This window comes from Eriocheir sinensis, unplaced genomic scaffold, assembly GCF_024679095.1.
Source record: "Eriocheir sinensis breed Jianghai 21 unplaced genomic scaffold, ASM2467909v1 Scaffold962, whole genome shotgun sequence".
Taxonomy (NCBI): domain Eukaryota; kingdom Metazoa; phylum Arthropoda; class Malacostraca; order Decapoda; family Varunidae; genus Eriocheir; species Eriocheir sinensis.
The window spans coordinates 37,692-58,605 of record NW_026112344.1 but is presented as its reverse complement, the minus strand read 5'-3'; the positions used below and the strand labels follow the sequence as shown (position 1 = coordinate 58,605).

At 46.1% G+C, this 20,914-nt stretch overlaps 1 pseudogene; it reads right to left on the bottom strand.

The window, feature by feature from the left end:
- Positions 1 to 1,339: 1,339 nt before the first annotated feature.
- On the bottom strand, positions 1,340 to 16,149 carry LOC126995026 (C-factor-like; annotated as a pseudogene).
- Between the last annotated feature and the right edge of the window lie 4,765 nt (positions 16,150 to 20,914).

Genomic DNA, 20,914 nt, shown 5'->3' with positions numbered 1-20,914 from the left:
GCGTGGTCTGATCTGTCTTTCTTTAGCTCCTGTTTTGTACCATCCGTTTTCTTTCATTCACTTTCTCTTTTCTTTCGTTCCTGATTAAAGTTCTCTCCTTCCCTTTCTTTTCGTCGCTTTTGTTCCTGTTATCTTCCTTCCCTTTCTACAACTTCCCCAATTTCACACTTTCCTCACTCAGAACTCCTCCCAAGCACTCACATACTCCCTCTTCTTTTCCCCTCTCTTCCCTCCAATGCCTTCCTTCTTCGCCCCACACAAACCTCTACCTGACACTTTTCCTTCTTTCCTCTTCTCTTCTAGTACTCCTCCCACGCTTTCTTCCTCTACTCTACCCTCACCCCCATCTCACACCCTTCCCCTCTATTCCCTATTACTAGTTGTCCCCTTCTTCCACCCTCCCTTCCTCATCTCCACTTAAACCTGAAAATCCAACACCTCTAACTGTCCCCAAAATGGAGTAAAAAGTCAAGCAAGCCACAAAACTCTTAATAAATACTAACATGTTGCTTCAAAAATCTGGTGTTATTTTCAAACCCAAGTCACCAACATAAATAATAAACAGAGGACCCAATACAGAGCCTTGTGGAACCCCTTTCATTACAAAGGCCCAGTCAGGTTACTAATGATGATTTAAACTCAGTTATTTCCTACATATCAAACAAGCCTCAGTTCATTCCATTACTTTCCCCGCTATTCTGTGAGCCTTTCCTTTTCTCAACAGGCAGCATGATGTGAAAATATTGCATCAGTCTTTATTTACGGAAATGTACAGATACTACACTACCTAATGGCTTTTCACACTGCACAACTTATTTCTGTCTTATGTACACAGAGTTTGGCACAACACAGCAAGGCTCACACCGGCCTGGACGGCTGCACTTCCCGAGCCACTTGTGTTGGTCTGTCCAGCAGTGTTGAGCCTGCATGCTGTTCTCAGGTCCTTGGCGGCCTCTAGCTAGCAGCACAACCATCTGAAATATTACTTTCGATCAATAATGAGTATGTTAGGACTTACAGTAATGGGTACTTACTGTATGGCCATTCTTTTTAAGCATTTTGGTGCCCAAGCTCACATATTTAACAAGGGTTTCATACGCTTGGGTCATTCCCTGGAGTAGTAGAAAAGGAAGGCACTAGACTAGAAGAGAGCCAAGCAGAATTACCTTGACGCCCAGCAATCACCGGGGTAGTTTTTCTTGCAATGCATTAGTTCAACCTTGTTCCTGTCTTCTCCACTGTAGAAAATAATGAACAAACAAAATACTGTACCAGAAAGGAGGAAAACAATATTACCCTCTTGACACCCAGCAATCACCGGGGTAGTTTTTCTTGCAATGCATTAGTTCAACCTTGTTCCTGTCTTCTCCACTGTAGAAAATAATGAACAAACAAAATACTGTACCAGAAAGGAGGAAAACAATATTACCCTCTTGACACCCAGCAATCACCAGCGTAGTTTTTCTTTTTGTGCATTACATAAGAACATAAGAACATAAGAACGCAGGAGTCTACAAGAGGCCGGTAGGCCTGTACGAGGCAGCTCCTTTGACCCTAAGCTCCCGTGTATCTAACCCCACCTAATATCGCTGTCCATGAATTTATCTAGTCTATTTTTGAATGTGACAATTGTATTGGCACTCACCACATGACTGCTAAGCCTATTTCTTGTCTCCTCTACTGTTGAAAAATAAAAAGTGAAAAGAGTGCACCAGACAAGAGAAAACGGAATCACCTCGACAAACAGCAATCACCAGGGTAGCTTGGTGCCGTCCTGCTGGTAAAACTGTCCGTGGTGTGCATCGTTCATAGGGCCGAGAAGATGCAGATGTTGGCAATGCTCTGTGCCGGTGTGAGGGGAGCGTTGCGGCCACTCATATCAGTCTGCACCCAGCCGGGCCACACGCTGCCCACCAGGGTGTTGCTGTCCCTCAGGTCAATGCTCAGGAACTTGGTGATTGCGTTGGGAGCCGTCTGGGAGGAGAGGAATGGATAAAGTCATGGGAGGCGCCAAGTATAGTAGCCTATGACATTCTATGCAGTAAGGTCCTATAAAAAAAAGAACATATATATCAGTGAAAGAGTTAAACATTACTTCCACTCTTTCATCCCTTACTAACTATGCAAGAGCTGACCAGTGGGCTGAATGGATAGCGTGGGCACCGCGTTCAGGACGACACGAGTTCAATCCCCGCCCGGTGCCACCAAGCTGGGATTTTTCAGCTGCCGCCGAGTGCCTTAAAAACTACCCACATGCTGTCCAGAAGACCACCTATCAACCCGGACTCTAGAGTCTAGGATTAAAGATGAGCTCTGGGAGGGCAGCATGAGCCAATGCAGGATGGCGCCACTATAAAACTCGCCTGTGGCAGAACGGGCTGGGCCGACCTTCAGGCCCCACCGGGAAGAAGCCTTGGACCGACCATCAGGATCCACTGGGAAGAAGCCTACCGGCGCAATAGGCCACGACATAAAAAAAAAAAAGAAAAAAAAAATCATTCATACCTTTCACTGGCAAACTCTGGAGCAGCATTGATTCCTCCTATTGTATTTCCTTCTCCCTATCACTTCATTTCTTTTGAGAGGCAAATAAAAGACACCGGAAACTAAATTTGATCTTTTTTTAAAATATTTCTTCTCTTTGAGGGAATGGCACATTACAGGCAGTTTCCCAACTCCTTTGTTTTCACCTTGGTCTGTTTTCCCAGATGTAGACATGTCATCCATTCACAGATGTAAGCAGGAGGCCTTGAGGACACATGTTGTTCATGTGTAATACTGCCCATGGTCTACACTAGTGCACCAAGCTTTGGGACACCTTGCTTCGCACATCACGGTCACTGATCTTGTTTTTGCTGATGATGCTGTATACACTTTTCTCAGAATTGCTGGAGGTTCTGATGATGGCTCTCAGTGTTTAGGACCTGTAGCTGCTGGGGCTGAAGGCCTCCTGGGCCAGAACCAAGGTCCAGGTGTTTGGAGGCTTTCTGGATGACACAGTTCAGTCTGTCCATGCATGTGGTTAGGATGTCCAAGTCCCCAGATGTTTCACATACCTTGGTAGCACAGTGCATGACAATGGTGGGTCTCACCAGGAAGTCACTCAACAGACGGGCCTGGCCCACACAGACACTGAACAGTGACGTGGAGAGGCGCGTCGATGCCTTTGGTGCCAAGTGCCTTCGCAGGATCACAGGGTATTGCTGGAATGACCTCGTATCAAACCAGCGACTATTCCAGGAAACTGAATCGAGGCCTGTTGCCAGCTTAGTCCGTGAACGCCAACTCCAGGTATATGGGCACGTGGCACGCCTCCTGGATGTTGATCCTGCTCACGGGGTTGTCTGTACGAGAAAACCCTGCGTGGAGGAGGCCAAGGGGCACCCACGTAACTCACGGCTGGGGCAAGTCAGCCGATCCTGCTGGGAGACATTCAAGTGCCCAAACACACCCATTTGAAAAGGTTCTCATAAGAGTTGTGGGCATTTCCATGGGTAGTTTTATGACCTTGGTGATAGTTTGACGAGGCTTCTGCATCATGAATATGGAAGAAGACTCATGAGGATGCAATTGATCTCCTTTGTGGCCTTTGGAAAGAGTTGACGTGAGAAGCGGAAGTCTGAGAATACCGACCTACTTCTCAAAGGTTGTTAAAATTGTTCCTCAAAAGGACTCGTCACAACCTTGCTGGAGGGGGACTTTTACACGAGACCATCACTCAGGAGAACCCCATCAATCTACTGTTTGGCCTTTGGGAAGAGTTGACGTGAGAGGCGGATGCGTGCCAGAATACCAACCTACGTCTCAAAGGGGTTTAAGGTAATTCTCAGATGGACGCGTTACAACCTTGGTCTCTTCATTCTGTTTCCCGTCCCTTCCCTTCTCTTATTTTTTTCTACTGTTTTCTTTTTATCTTATTCCCTTTCCTTTCCTGCTCTTTTTCTTCCTTTTCCTTTCCCTCTATTTCCTTCTCTCCTCTTCCTTTATTTTTCTATTACGTTATTTTTTTTCCTTTCCCTTCCTTTTTCCTTTCCTTTCCTTTTTTCTTTCCTTTCCTTTCGTTTCCTTTCCTTCCCTTCTGTTCTGTTCCCTTCCCTTCCCTTTGTGTTTCTTTCCTTTCGTTTCCTTTCCTTCCCTTCCCTTCCTTTTGTTTTTCTTTCCTTTCGTTTCCTTTCCTTCCCTTCCCTTCCCTTCCCTTCCCTTTGTTTTTCTTTCCTTACGTTTCCTTTCCTTCCCTTCTGTTCCCTTCCCTTCCCTTTGTTTTTCTTTCCTTTCGTTTCCTTTCCTTCCCTTCACTTCCCTTCCCTTCCCTTCCCTTCCCTTTGTTTTTCTTTCCTTACGTTTCCTTTCCTTCCCTTCTGTTCCCTTCCCTTCCCTTCCCTTCCCTTTGTTTTTCTTTCCTTTCGTTTCCTTTCCTTCCCTTCCCTTCCCTTCCCTTCCCTTCCCTTTGCTTTTCTTTCCTTACGTTTCCTTCCCTTCCCTTCCCTTCCCTTCCCTTCCCTTTGCTTTTCTTTCCTTACGTTTCCTTTCCTTCCCTTCCCTTCTGTTCCCTTCCCTTCCCTTCCCTTTGCTTTTCTTTCCTTACGTTTCCTTTCCTTCCCTTCCCTTCCCTTCCCTTCCCTTTGCTTTTCTTTCCTTACGTTTCCTTTCCTTCCCTTCCCTTCCCTTTGCTTTTCTTTCCTTACGTTTCCTTCCCTTCCCTTCCCTTCCCTTCCCTTCCCTTCCCTTTGTTTTTCTTTCCTTGCGTTTCCTTTCCTTCCCTTCCCTTCTGTTCCCTTCCCTTCCCTTCCCTTTGTTTTTCTTTCCTTACGTTTCCTTTCCTTCCCTTCTGTTCCCTTCCCTTCCCTTCCCTTTGTTTTTCTTTCCTTACGTTTCCTTTCCTTCCCTTCCCTTTGTTTTTCTTTCCTTACGTTTCCTTTCCTTCCCTTCCCTTTGTTTTTCTTTCCTTGCGTTTCCTTTCCTTCCCTTCCCTTTGTTTTTCTTTCCTTGCGTTTCCTTTCCTTCCCTTCCCTTTGTTTTTCTTTCCTTGCGTTTCCTTTCCTTCCCTTCTGTTCCCTTCCCTTCCCTTCCCTTTGTTTTTCTTTCCTTACGTTTCCTTTCCTTCCCTTCCCTTTGTTTTTCTTTCCTTACGTTTCCTTTCCTTCCCTTCCCTTTGTTTTTCTTTCCTTGCGTTTCCTTTCCTTCCCTTCCCTTTGTTTTTCTTTCCTTACGTTTCCTTTCCTTCCCTTCCCTTTGTTTTTCTTTCCTTACGTTTCCTTTCCTTCCCTTCCCTTTGTTTTTCTTTCCTTGCGTTTCCTTTCCTTCCCTTCCCTTCCCTTCCCTTTGTTTTTCTTTCCTTACGTTTCCTTTCCTTGCATTTCCTTTGTTTGTCTTTGCTTTTGTTTCCTTTCCTTGCCTTGCCTTCCCTTCCCTTTGTTTTTCTTTCCTTACGTTTCCTTTCCTTCCCTTCTGTTCCCTTCCCTTCCCTTCCCTTTGTTTTTCTTTCCTTACGTTTCCTTTCCTTCCCTTCCCTTTGTTTTTCTTTCCTTACGTTTCCTTTCCTTCCCTTCCCTTCCCTTCCCTTTGTTTTTCTTTCCTTACGTTTCCTTTCCTTCCCTTCCCTTCCCTTCCTTTCCCTTCCCTTCCCTTTGTTTTTCTTTCCTTGCGTTTCCTTTCCTTCCCTTCTGTTCCCTTCCCTTCCCTTCCCTTCCCTTTGTTTTTCTTTCCTTTCGTTTCCTTTCCTTCCCTTCCCTTCCCTTCCCTTCCCTTTGTTTTTCTTTCCTTGCGTTTCCTTTCCTTCCCTTCCCTTCTGTTCCCTTCCCTTCCCTTCCCTTTCCTTCCCTTCCCTTTCCTTACGTTTCATTTCCTTCTCTTCCCTTCTTTTCCATGGCACTAACCTTTGTACAAATATACCTTAGTGGGCCTCATCACCCTCATCAAAGTCTCCCACAGTGTTACTCCACTTGCCATCACCTTGCAATGCTATTTTCATGCTGTATACTCTTAACCCGGTAGCAGCGATGGGACAAATTTGTGGCTTTACCGTGTAACAGTGACGGGTCAAATTTGTCACTTTACCGTGTAGCAGCGACGGGTCAAATTTGTGGCTTTACCGTGAAGCAGCGATGTGCCAAATTTGTGGCTTTACCGTGTAGCAGTGATGGGCCAAATTTGTGGCTTTACCGTGTAGCAGCGACAGGCCAAATTTGTGCCATGATATAAACCCCCCAAAACAAATGATACATAATCTGATCACAAATCCTTTGGTATATATTATGAAATGGTTTGAGTGAGGGGTGATTTTTTCTCATTTTTCTCGCTTGGAGGGACCATTAAGAAACATGATCCCCGCTGCTACCAGGTTAAGAAAAGCATAGCAACTGAATGCTTTTAGAGACCCTTCATGTGGCCTCTCTACCCAAGACTTTTTCCTCAAGCCCTATGCTGTCCAACTTTCTGATGCAAGAGTTAACCAAAGCCAAACTGTAATTCGTAAATCAGGACGAATATAACGTCTGGCTGAGATGTATTAAATTTTATCCATAACTGCAACCTCATTTTTTTTTTTTCATTCCTTTCTTTAGCATTTCCTTATATAATTATGACATTTCAGGAGACAAGCTCTGAAGTACCTTGCTGGCCCTGTACGGGTAGAGTCCACCTCGGTCGTTGTTCTGGATGGAGCCGAGGATTGAGGACATGTTGCTGACGGCCGCTCGCCGCACCCACAGGTCGCTCCCCTCCGCAGCCTTCAGTTGATGAAGCAAAGCCTGAGAGAATAGAGTAGGCATTAGAGTTAAGCATTGCTGTCATCTGCCAGACTTAGGGCTTCAGGATGTGAGACTGTAATAGAAAAGAGAGGAAGAGAAGGGAAGGAAATAAACAGAAAGTAAAAGGAAAGGAAGGAAGAAAAGGAGCAGGCAAGGAAAGGGAATGAATTAAAAATGCAATGAGTCTGTGATAGAAAAGTAGTTTACCGTAATAGAAAAAGAAAGGAAAGAAAGGAAGAGAAGGAAAGGAAGTATTGGGAAAGTAAAAGGAAAAGCGGGAAGAAAAAGAGCAGGCAAGGAAAGGGAATGAAATAAAAAAGCAATGAGTCTGTTCCACAGTTTACTGTATGAAGGAAGCTCTGCCAGGTATGACACTGCCCCTTCCCTTCACCCCCAATGAGTCTGTTACACAGGTTACTGTTTGAAGGAAGCTCTGCCAGGTATGACACCGCCCCTTCCCTTCACCCCAATGAGTCTGTTACACAGTTTACTGTTTGAAGGAAGCTCTACCAGGTATGACACCGCCCCTTCCCTTCACCCCCAATGAGTCTGTTACACAGGTTACTGTATGAAGGAAGCTCTGCCAGGTATGACACCCCCCCTTATCTTCATCCCCAATGAGTCTGTTACACAGTTTACTGTAAGTCTCATGACACATCAGCTTCCTGGTTACTGCTGAGAATGAAAGAAGAGAAGAGGTGTTATACTTAAGCATTACTGTGATTTGCTTCAGGGTAGGAGACTTGGTGCTCTGGTAATTGGTTTGTTAAATAGAGAACTTATGTATACAGTCCTGCCATTTACTACACCATCCCTTCCCTTCACCTGTCAATTAGTACATTATATCAAGGCTTTAATATTAGTTTATTACATGGTGTACTGCATGAAGCCCGGCCTGATACTACACCCTTCACTCCTCAGCTAGTCCTTTATACAGAGTGATGCAGAGGTTATGAAGCTTTGCCAGATATCACACCATCCCTTCCTTTCCCTCCTCCAGTTATCTGTTAAATAGTGTTTCCTGTAAGTCTCATCACACATCTGTTTCCTGGTCATCTTTGAGAATCATAGTGACTGATCCCATGCTCTTTAGAGCCCCGGCACTACTCTGAAGGGCGCATATAGATTGACCAAAGGTGAGTGTCTAGGGGGTGGCTCTAGGCACCTCCAGCCAACTGTAGCATTTGTTGTTGGGGCGACTGGCTGAGTGTGTAGTACAGGTGAGTCTGAGGCACCTGGAGCTTCATGTCTATTCACACTGTGTGCTGCTACTGATAGGTGGGAAACACTTATAGTGCCCCCTCTACGTCCTGGCCTGTAGTGCCAGTAGGCTTTCTTGGTTGGGCCTGGTGGTCGGCCCAAGCCTGTTATGGCGCAGGCAGGTGTTTATGGTGCCGCCGTCTATAGTTGGCTCATGCTGCCCCCCGAGCTCATTCTTGATGCACTTGTACAGTTCTTGTAGAGTCCGGGTTGATGGGTGGTCTTCAGGACAGCATGTGGGTAGGCTCAGGCCACTCAGCGGTGACTGAAAAATTCCCAGGTGGTAGCGGCGGATTCTAGCCCACATCATCCACAACGTGGCAAACATGGGAGTGTCACGCTAACCACTCAGCCACTGCCTCCTCTCTTGTCTTGAATGACTTTAATGTTGCTTCAGGCCACATTGTGTGTTGGTCTCCATGGCCCTGGTTCCAGGGGCACCAAGAGACAATCTAAAGTGGAGGAGGCCAATGGATCCTACCATGAGGTACTTCACATGGGAAGGGCCCTGTATAAAGACTTGCCCGGAGGGATGGCCAGGGAAGGGGTGGCAGGGTGGGCGAGGTTAGAGTCCCTTGATAGAGAGAGTTCCAACAACCTAAGATTTGGATGCCATTATTGGCCCTGTTTTCGCCGCGCTTTTCAAATGCTAGCACACGCTCTCTTTTGTATTTCTGTTTCACAGCCATACGGGTCGTTCACTGAAACTGAGCACACTTGTGTCAAACCTTCACACCTTCCCCTAACAGCCAGCAGGGAGCCGGCAGCCAACGAGCTGTGGGAAAATAAATAAGAGACAGTTTGTGTCTACATCAACAGGTATCGCCAACCCACCATTACGCCCTTATACTTTACCATAATTTGGTCATCAGCCGTTGGAATGTGCCGTTAGAAGGTGACAGGGGATTATTATTAGCCTTACGATCAGCCACTGTCTCAGTATAGGCACTCAGTAACCCACGTAGCCTGTGATATATGTGTGTCAAGCGGGCTGCTGACGACCTTGAGAGGCGGCAGCGCTCAGAGGGTACCGAGAAACTTCACACAAGTTTGGGTGCTTCTCTTTGAGTGTTGCTGCTGTGATGGATGGATTTAACATTACTTATCGCTGTAAAACATTATCGGCAGCAGTTGGGGAAGTCTTTCTATTACCTACATATCCCTTCATCACCTGACCCTTGCCTGCAGGGAGGGACGCTGCCTCCTGAACGTCATGAGCCTTGATATACTTGTCATGGGCCACGTGGCCGACACACTACCCAAGCTCCATCAATGCAAAGGCACGTTGCTTCCTTTCCGTTACCTGCTTGCAGTAAACTTTAGCATATGGAGAGAAAATTAGTGTAAACTAATTATCTGGGGGTGGAGGGGGTCCTGATTCCATTACTCGCCGGGCTGCTCTCTTTATTGTGTTAACACACACACACACACACACACACACACACACACACACACACACTATTGCTGCAATAAATCTTCTGTGCGATTCCAAGGTATTGTGAAGATAAGTCATCAATGATTATAATTCAATAACATTTAATTTCATTTAGATACTTATTATTGATTAAAAAAATAATACAGTAAACTACTAAGGCCATGTAAACGTGTTTCATTTTGCTTGAGGGTCAAAACAGGTTTAGAGAATACTGTAGGAAAATGTCTTCAGCATATTATAATGACATTGGTACCCATGAAAATGAAGACCATGCAGCCTTATACATTAGGCTACTAAATAAAGATGGACTTATAACCCAAGCCAGAGGAGTTACATAAGAACATAAGAACATAAGAACGCAGGAGTCTACAAGAGGCCGGTAGGCCTGTACGAGGCAGCTCCTTTGACCCTAAGCTCCCGTGTATTTAACCCCACCTAATATCGCTGTCCATGAATTTATCTAGTCTATTTTTGAATGTGACAATTGTATTGGCACTCACCACATGACTGCTAAGCCTATTCCACTCATCCACCACCCTGTTAGTAAACCAATTTTTGCCTATGTCCCTGTTGAATCTGAATTTATCCAGTTTAAACCCGTTACTTCGTGTCCTACCCGGTTCTCTTACCAACAAAACCTTATGAATGTCTCCCTTATTAAAGCCCTTCATCCATTTATAAACCTCGATCATGTTTGAGTCTTCCCTCGTATGGCAAGTTTCTCAACCCCTGAATCATCTTAGTCATTCTCCTCTGCACCGATTCTAACATTTTGATATCCATTCTGTAGTAAGGTGACCAGAACTGAACCGCATAGTCAAGATGAGGTCTAACTAATGCTAAATATAGTTTGAGGAAGACTTCGGGGCTTCTGTTGCTTACGCTCCTTGAAATAAATCCCAGTACCCTATTAGCTCGATTTCTAGCTTGAATGCATTGTGCCCTTGGACGGAGATCAGAGCTCACTAAGACCCCTAAATCCCTCTCGCACCCAGACCTACTTTTGAGAGTGTCATTTAAGCAATAGTTATGTGAGGGGTTGTTCCTACCTACACTCAGAATACTGCACTTCCCTACATTGAACTCCATCTGCCATTTATCCGCCCAGTCATATAATCTGTTGAGTTCACCTTGGAGAATACTAGCGTCCTGATCCGACTCAATTACTCTACCGATCTTGGTATCATCTGCAAATTTACTAACATCACTACTAATTCCTGTATCTAAGTCATTGATATAAATAATAAACAAAAGTGGACCTAATACCGAACCTTGTGGGACCCCACTCGTAACACATCCCCACCCAGATCTTTTACCATTGATTTGCACTCTTTGCTTCCTATTGCTAAGCCACGCCTTGACCCAGTTCAAAACTTTACCCTCTACTCCGTGAGCCTGTAATTTAACCCTAGAACACTAACCTTAGAAAAAGTCACACCACTACTAACCATGGGTACATCATACCCAATTTTGAAAAAAAATAAATAAAATTAAATGTAAAGTTTTAATGGAATAAAGTTACATGAAGGGACTTCAAACTTTGTATCTTGACTTAACATTAAGAAGAACTGAAAAACGTATTGTTTTGGTATGAAAATCAGGTACTGAAAAATGTTACTAAAAATAGGAAAAATGTTCAAAAATTTAAAAAAAAAAAAATTTCATAAAAAATTTTATCATCCGATGGCTTCCAAAATTCTTGTATGGCCTCCCAGGTCCTGTGATCCACTGCACAGGTGATCACTAAAAAAGTACGTAAACAATGTACAACACCCTGTATCACCAACCATGGGTATGCCGCACCCGAATGTAGGCCTACAACGAAGGTGAGCAGAGAGAGCGAGACAACGTGACCTTCCCCTACACTGTCAAGCGGGCACATGAAGCTACTGAGGAGGTGGGTACCCTCAGAGCACCGGAACCATACACAATGGCAATGACGTCATTCGCATGGGTACCTCATACCCATGGTTAGCGTTCTAGGGTTAAGCAACAGTCGTTGGTGAGGAACTTTGTCAAACGCTTTACTAAAATCAAGATAGATTACATCATAATTTTCATCTCTGTCAACCGCCTCAAATACTTTATTGTAGAAGAACAAGAGATTGGTGAGGCATGATCTACCTTTTGTGAACCCATGCTGCGAGTCGTGAATTAAGCTATGTTTCTCTAAATGCTCCCGAATGTTCCTGGCTATTATGGACTCCAGCATCTTCCCTATAACGGTATAACCGATGTTAAGCTAATTGGGCGATAGTTTGAAGCAACTGACCTGTCCCCCTTTTTAAAAATCGGCGTCACATTAGCTACTTTCCATAGGCTCGGCACATAGCCAGTATTTACCGACATCTTAAAGATGTCGGTTAGTGGGTCACTGATTACATCACCTAACTCCTTTAACACCCTCGGAAATATCCCGTCAGGACCTGGCGACTTGTTCTTCTTAAGCTTATCTATCTCATCCTGAACTACTTGCCTGGTAATGATTATATCCCTCAATTTATCGCCATCCCCGCCCTCGTACACCTGAACTCTTTCCGGTATAGTCGTTCGATCCTCCTGTGTGAATACTGAAAGGAAGTAGTCGTTCAACAATGTGCTCATATTTTTGTAATTTTATACTAGCTCCCCTGTGTTTGTTTTCAGCGGTCCAATTTTCTCCCGTGTTTTTGTTCTATACATCTGAAAGAAGCCCTTAGGATTACTTTTCGCCTCATTTGCTACTTTCATCTCATAGTTCTTTTTTGCTATCCTGGTGTTTTTCTTAACTAATCTAGATAGTTCGACGTACCGGCCCCTGAGATGTGTTTCCCCATTCTTTATTTTCTGATAAATTCCCTTCTTTAACCCAATCTCGTGTTTTAGTCCACGAGTCATCCACTTAGGATCATTGTTTTCTTTTCTAAGTGTTCGCTGTGGTATATGCTGTTCTTGCCCCTCTACTATTACTCTAACTAAATTATTGTAAGACATTTCTACCTGGTTCTCCTGGCTCTCCAATCTGCAGTTCTGGCCCTCATGAATCCCTAAATTATCCCAGTTTACCCCTTCAAGATGTCTTCGAAGCCCCTCGTAGTTTGCTCTTCTAAAATCTGGCACTAACACTGGGTTTGGTTCGCGGGTTACCGCCCAGTCTAAGCTAAAACGAACCGTTCTGTGATCACTATTTCCTAACTCTCCGTCCACCTCCAACTCACGTAGCAAGTTCCCATTATTGGTTAGGACTAAGTCTAATATGTTATCTCCTCTGGTAGGCTCAGTAACTACCTGCTTAAGGAAATTATCTTGTATAACTTCAAGAAAGTCCTCGGCTTCCAGGTCACCCACTAGATCTTCCCAGTCTATATTCCTATAATTAAAGTCCCCCATTACGCAGACATTTCTACTCATACTCACCCTGCCAATCTCCTGTAGTAATATACTCGTGTCCTGCCTGTTAAGGTTGGGTGGCCTGTATATAACTCCTAGAGTTAGTTTTTCTTTCCCTTTCCTAGCTGAAGTTCCTAGCTGAAGAGCCTTCACATGAGCAAATAGTAACCCAGCCTATCACCGCTGAAATAGTAATATTTACCCGCATTTTAAAATCTCATAAACGAGTAATAATAATGGAAACGGTTAACAGAGTGATGATTAGCAAATACAATATAAACAAATAATTTGTCAACTTTTAGAGTGCGTTGGGTGTGATTCTAGAGTTTTACCAAGGCAGGTTACGTATGGTTCACCAAGAGCTAGCTTCTGTTCACTAAACTCTTGTAACACGTCCAGTCTATTAGACTGTGGCCTTGATGAGTGTGAAATATCCAGTGTGAGTCTGTAGTAACAGCTAGGGCCCTGTGGGGGAGATCACAGCCAATAATTTTGGCCATAAGGGCCACGGCTTCCCTCATCATGTCTGGACCTGAGGTGAACGATTGTTTCAGTCCTTGTAGCTGTGCCTCTCTCACAATGGTTTCCATAGACAGTACAAAGGGAGGGCGGTTATGACAGCAAGACACACACAATGGCAGTGTGTGTGTCTTGCTGTCATAACCGAAGGTTTCCTCCCAAGACGACTGACTGTTAGCACACCCCTGTCTGTCTTCTCAGCGGCCTTGCAGTTAAATTATACACTTTGTATCCCCTCTGTGGCATGTTGCTACACCCGAAGGCTAGGCAGCAAGGCATTGTTACATTAAAAAGCAGCCAAATCCATTTCCAAACTCGGTAAAATTATGTTTTTAATACCTCAACCAAAAATGGCGCCCAGCAGCCTTATACACAGGGCCGCCTATGTCGGGCCTCTCTCTATTAAGTGACTCTAGGTGAGGTGACACCCCCAGCTGTATGCCCCTACTGACTGACTGATAAACAACTGAATAATACACTCAACCACAATTGGGTCTGTCTGATCACATGTCTGTCAGGTGTTTGAAGAATAGTAAGAAAAGAGGAAGAAGAGGGTGAAGGTAAAGAAAAGTAAAAGATAGATAAAGAAGGAGGAACAAGAAAAAAGGAAGAGGAGGAGGAAACTAGGCGCCACAATTGTCCTGCCTTCGTGTACCTTTGAGAGCATGACGGGCACCACAGTGTTGACCGTGAAGGTGTCCACCACCTGCGGCCACCTGACCATGTTGATGCCTGTGGAGCGCGGGCCACGCCGGTGTTGTTGATCAGCAGGTCGAGGCCTCGCCCGCCCACCAGCTGACCAACCACTGCTGCCGCCTCCGAGTGACTCTGCTCACTGGCCACATGTGAAGGACAACACCATGATCTTAAAATGACAAAGATCTGAGGGCAAAGAAACTGAAGAAAAAAAAAAGTACATAAATTGCATGGTGATCTAACTAAAAGTATTTAAGTGGGTGATGGGGATTAAGAAAGCTGATGATAAAGCACCAATACTACAAAACAGGAGGTGAGAGTTCAAGGAGATCTGGAAGCAATGGGCGTTGGAGAGGCTGAGGGAAGACACAAATATAAAGCATGACACCGGAGATTCCAGGACACACAAACTTGAGAAGAAGGAAAGTTAAGCTACAGGCTGCACGGTGATCAAAGTGAGAGTATTTAAATAGGTTTTGGGAACTAGCAGAGTGAGGTGATGTTGGCAAGTCACTAACACTAAAAACAAGAGCTCAGAACCTCCAGTGATGGGAAAAAGTTGGCCCAATTCAAGTTCAGGAAAGAGACAAAAACTGGCTGGCAAACTATTAACCCATCCGCTGCGATTGGAACGGATATTGCCTTCACTGGTAGCCTGGTAACATATAGTGCCATGTCTTTCTCTGTTTCTGTGGTGGATAGTGAAGTGCTTCCCACATGGTATTGGTGTGCTGGATATCCCTTCACTGGCAGCCTGATAACATATAGTGCCATGTCTTTCTCTGTTTCTGTGGTGGATAGTGGAGTGCTTCCCACATGGTACTGGTGTGCTGGATATCCCTTCACTGGCAGCCTGGTATTATATAGTCCCAGGTGGAGTTCGTAATTTGACACAAGTGTCGTAACTCGAAACAAGGATTTTTAATAATGTACGGGGGCTACGCTGCAACCTCCAAACGTTGTAGGTTGAGGATGTTTAACCCAAGGATCCCCTGTACTACACACACACACACACACACACACACACACACACACACACACACACACACACACACATAATTATATGGTCATGTGTTGCAAGGCCATCAGTAACACAGTGTTCTATGGCATCAGGGCAGGGGGTGGCAAGAGGCGTTACATGGAGGGGGCGCAAACTGTAATTTTTGCATTTCATTATATAAAAAACAAAACAATACAAAAAAAGCTTCGTGAGTGGAGGTTAAATAGTGAGTGTGTCAACCAAGGGTGTGGACGCCCTAAGCACAGGCAGGGAAGCAGCGGAGGAGCTTCAGATAGCAATGGTTTGTACTTCATGGCAGGAACACATCAACCAGGAACATGATCAGGCAGGTTTAGGACACACTGCATCTAAGGGAGTCATGTTTACTCTTTTGGATTCTATCCCTCTCTGTTTCTTTATCTCCAGTTTCCTTTCCGGCCGTTCTATCTCTGCGGTGGTAGACGGTCACTGTCCTTGCCCTAAACCTATCAACAGTGGTGCTCCACAGGGCTCTGTCCCATCACCCACTCTCTTCCTGTTATTCATCAATGATCTTCTTTCCATAACAACTATCTTATCCACTCATACGCTGATGACTCCACTCTGCATTATTCAACTTCTATCAACAGAAGACCCTCTCAACATGAATTACAAGACTCCAGACTGGAGGCTGCAGAACGCTTAGCCTCACACCTTGCTATCATTTCCGATTGGGGTAAAAGGAACCTTGTGTCCTTCAATGCCTCAAAAACCCAGTTTCTCCACCTGTCCACACAACACAAACTTCCAAACACCTATCCACTATTCCTCAACAACACTCAGCTGTCACCTTCAACGCTAAACATCTTCGGTCTATCCTTAACTCAAAATTTCAACTGGAAACTTCACATCTCCTCTCTCGCTAAATCAACTTCCTCGAGGTTGGGCGCTCTGTATTGTCTCCGCCAGTTCTCCCCCGCGCAGTTGCTATCCATATACAGGGGCCTTGTCCACCCTCGTATGGTGTATGCATCTCGTGTAGGGGGGCTCCACCCACACAACTCTTCTGGACAGAGTGGAGTCTAAGGCTCTTTGTCTCATCAACTCTCCTCCTCATACTGACTTTTAAATTCGGCCGACATGTTGCCTCTTTCTATCTTATATCGATATTTTCACGCTAATTGCTCTTCTGAACTTGCTAACTGCATGCTTCCCCCCCTCCCGCGGCCCCGCTGCACACGACTTTCTACTCATGCTCATCCCTATTCTGTCTAAACCCCTCATGCAAGAGTTAACCAGAATCTCCATTCTTTCATCCCTTTCATTGGTAAACTCTGGAGAAGCCTTCCTTCATCTGTATTTCCTCCTGCCTATAACTTGACCTCTTTCAAGAAGTGTATCAAGTCACCTCTCCACCCGAAATTGACCTCTCTTCTGGCTACTCTTTACTTTTTACTTTTGTGGGAGAGGCGAGTAGCGGGCTTTTTTTGTTGCCCTTGAGCTGGATACTTTGATGTAAAAAAAAAAAAAAAAAAAAAAAAAAAAAAGCTGAGGAAGCAAAAATGTGTAGCAGGAAAGGGATCTCTCTCTCTCTCTCTCTCTCTCTCTCTCTCTCTCTCTCTCTCTCTCTCTCTCTCTCTCTCTCTCTCTCTCTCTCTCTCTCTCTCTCTCTCTTCCACATTTTATTTCGTTATTACTAAATTTTTCTCCTACGTACAGCTAATAATTTATTGTTATTTAAATAATCCACATATTAGCATATAACTACTTCATGCCAGCAAGCAGCAGGAGAAGGTTTTCTTACATGAAGGGAGGCAGATCAGGAGCAGGAAAGAACCCAGGAACACAGACGCCCATCTATACACTGCTGCTCCAGGCCAGGAAGCAGCAGGAGAAGGTTTTCTTACATGAAGGGAGGCAGATCAGGAGCAGGAAAGAACCCAGGAACACAGACACCCATCTATACACTGGTGCTCCAGGCCAGGAAGCAGAAAAAGGTTTTCTTACATGAAGGGAGGCAGATCAGGAGCAGGAAAGAACCCAGGAACACAGACGCCCATCTATACACTGCTGTTCCAGGCCAGGAAGCAGCAGGAGAAGGTTTTCTTACATGAAGGGAGGCAGATCAGGAGCAGGAAAGAACCCAGGAACACAGATGCCCATCTACACACTGCTGTTCCAGGCCAGGAAGCAGAAAAAGAAGGTTTTCTTACATGAAGGGAGGCAGATCAGGAGCAGGAAAGAACCCAGGAACACAGACGCCCATCTATACACTGCTGCTCCAGGCCAGCAAGCAGCAGGAGAAGGTTTTCTTACATGAAGGGAGGCAGATCAGGAGCAGGAAAGAACCCAGGAACACAGACGCCAATCTATACACTGCTGCTCCAGGCCAGGAAGCAGAAAAAGAAGGTTTTCTTACATGAAGGGAAGCAGATCAGGAGCAGGAAAGAACCCAGGAACACAGACGCCCATCTATACACTGCTGCTCCAGGCCAGGAAGCAGCAGGAGAAGGTTTTCTTACATGAAGGGAGGCAGATCAGGAGCAGGAAAGAACCCAGGAACACAGACGTCCATCTATACACTGCTGCTCCAGGCCAAGAAGCAGCAGGAGAAGGTTTTCTTACATAAAGGGAGGCAGATCAGGAGCAGGAAGGAGCCCAGGAACACAGACGCCCATCTATACACTGCTGCTCCAGGCCAGGAAGCAGCAGGAGAAGGTTTTCTTACATGAAGGGAAGCAGATCAGGAGCAGGAAAGAACCCAGGAACACAGACGCCCATCTATACACTGCTGCTCCAGGCCAGGAAGCAGAAAAAGAAGGTTTTCTTACATGAAGGGAGGCAGATCAGGAGCAGGAAAGAACCCAGGAACACAGACGCCCATCTATACACTGCTGCTCCAGACCAGGAAGCAGAAAAAGAAGGTTTTCTTACATGAAGGGAGGCAGATCAGGAGCAGGAAAGAACCCAGGAACACAGACGCCCATCTATACACTGCTGCTCCAGGCCAGGAAGCAGCAGGAGAAGGTTTTCTTACATGAAGGGAGGCAGATCAGGAGCAGGAAAGAACCCAGGAACACAGACGCCCATCTATACACTGCTGCTCCAGGCCAGGAAGCAGCAGAAGGTTTTCTTACATGAAGGGAGGCAGATCAGGAGCAGGAAAGAACCCAGGAACACAGACGCCCATCTATACACTGCTGCTCCAGGCCAGGAAGCAGAAAAAGAAGGTTTTCTTACATGAAGGGAAGCAGATCAGGAGCAGGAAAGAACCCAGGAACACAGACGCCCATCTATACACTGCTGCTCCAGGCCAGGAAGCAGAAAAAGGTTTTCTTACATGAAGGGAAGCAGATCAGGAGCAGGAAAGAACCCAGGAACACAGACGCCCATCTATACACGGCTGCTCCAGGCCAGGAAGCAGAAAAAGAAGGTTTTCTTACATGAAGGGAAGCAGATCAGGAGCAGGAAAGAACCCAGGAACACAGACGCCCATCTATACACTGCTGCTGCAGGCCAGGAAGCAGCAGGAGAAGGTTTTCTTACATGAAGGGAGGCAGATCAGGAGCAGGAAAGAACCCAGGAACACAGACGCCCATCTATACACTGCTGCTCCAGGCCAGGAAGCAGCAGGAGAAGGTTTTCTTACATGAAGGGAGGCAGATCAGGAGCAGGAAGGAGCCCAGGAACACAGACGCCCATCTATACACTGCTGCTCCAGGCCAGGAAGCAACAGGAGAAGGTTTTCTTACATGAAGGGAGGCAGATCAGGAGCAGGAAAGAACCCAGGAACACAGACGCCCATCTACACACTGCTGCTCCAGGCCAGGAAGCAGCAGGAGAAGGTTTTCTTACATGAAGGGAGGCAGATCAGGAGCAGGAAAGAACCCAGGAACACAGATGCCCATCTACACACTGCTGCTCCAGGCCAGGAAGCAGAAAAAGGTTTTCTTACATGAAAGGAGGCAGATCAGGAGCAGGAAAGAACCCAGGAACACAGATGCCCATCTATACACTGCTGCTCCAGGCCAGGAAGCAGAGAAAGAACCCAGGAACACAGACGCCCATCTACACACTGCTGCTCCAGGCCAGGAAGCAGAAAAAGGTTTTCTTACATGAAGGGAAGCAGATCAGGAGCATGAAAGAACCCAGGAGCACAGACGCCCATCTATACACTGCTGCTCCAGGCCAGGAAGCAGAAAAAGAAGGTTTTCTTACATGAAGGGAGGCAGATCAGGAGCAGGAAAGAACCCAGGAGCACAGACGCCCATCTATACACTGCTGCTCCAGGCCAGGAAGCAGAAGAAGAAGGATTTCTTACATGAAGGGAGGCAGATCAGGAGCAGGAAAGAACCCAGGAACACAGACGCCCATCTATACACTGCTGCTCCAGGCCAGGAAGCAGAAAAAGAAGGTTTTCTTACATGAAGGGAGGCAGATCAGGAGCAGGAAAGAACCCAGGAGCACAGACGCCCATCTATACACTGCTGCTCCAGGCCAGGAAGCAGAAAAAGAAGGTTTTCTTACATGAAGGGAAGCAGATCAGGAGCATGAAAGAACCCAGGAGCACAGACGCCCATCTATACACTGCTGCTCCAGGCCAGGAAGCAGAAAAAGAAGGTTTTCTTACATGAAGGGAGGCAGATCAGGAGCAGGAAAGAACCCAGGAACACAGACGCCCATCTATACACTGCTGCTCCAGGCCAGGAAGCAGCAGGAGAAGGTTTTCTTACATGAAGGGAGGCAGATCAGGAGCAGGAAAGAACCCAGGAACACAGACGCCCATCTATACACTGCTGCTCCAGGCCAGGAAGCAGCAGGAGAAGGTTTTCTTACATGAAGGGAGGCAGATCAGGAGCAGGAAAGAACCCAGGAACACAGACGCCCATCTATACACTGCTGCTCCAGGCCAGGAAGCAGAAAAGAAGGTTTTCTTACATGAAGGGAAGCAGATCAGGAGCAGGAAAGAACCCAGGAACACAGACGCCCATCTACACACTGCTGCTCCAGGCCAGGAAGCAGAAAAAGGTTTTCTTACATGAAAGGAGGCAGATCAGGAGCAGGAAAGAACCCAGGAACACAGATGCCCATCTATACACTGCTGCTCCAGGCCAGGAAGCAGAAAAAGGTTTTCTTACATGAACGGAAGCAGATCAGGAGCATGAAAGAACCCAGGAGCACAGACGCCCATCTATACACTGCTGCTCCAGGCCAGGAAGCAGAAAAAGAAGGTTTTCTTACATGAAGGGAGGCAGATCAGGAGCAGGAAAGAACCCAGGAGCACAGACGCCCATCTATACACTGCTGCTCCAGGCCAGGAAGCAGAAAAAGAAGGTTTTCTTACATGAAGGGAGGCAGATCAGGAGCAGGAAAGAACCCAGGAACACAGACGCCCATCTATACACTGCTGCTCCAGGCCAGGAAGCAGCAGGAGAAGGTTTTCTTACATGAAGGGAGGCAGATCAGGAGCAGGAAAGAACCCAGGAACACAGACGCCCATCTATACACTGCTGCTCCAGGCCAGGAAGCAGCAGGAGAAGGTTTTCTTACATGAAGGGAAGCAGATCAGGAGCAGGAAAGAACCCAGGAACACAGACGCCCATCTATACACTGCTGCTCCAGGCCAGGAAGCAGAAATAGAAGGTTTTCTTACATGAAGGGAGGCAGATCAGGAGCAGGAAAGAACCCAGGAACACAGACGCCCATCAATACACTGCTGCTCCAGGCCAGGAAGCAGCAGGAGAAGGTTTTCTTACATGAAGGGAGGCAGATCAGGAGCAGGAAAGAACCCAGGAACACAGACGCCCATCTATACACTGCTGCTCCAGGCCAGGAAGCAGAAAAAGGTTTTCTTACATGAAGGGAAGCAGATCAGGAGCAGGAAAGAACCCAGGAACACAGACGCCC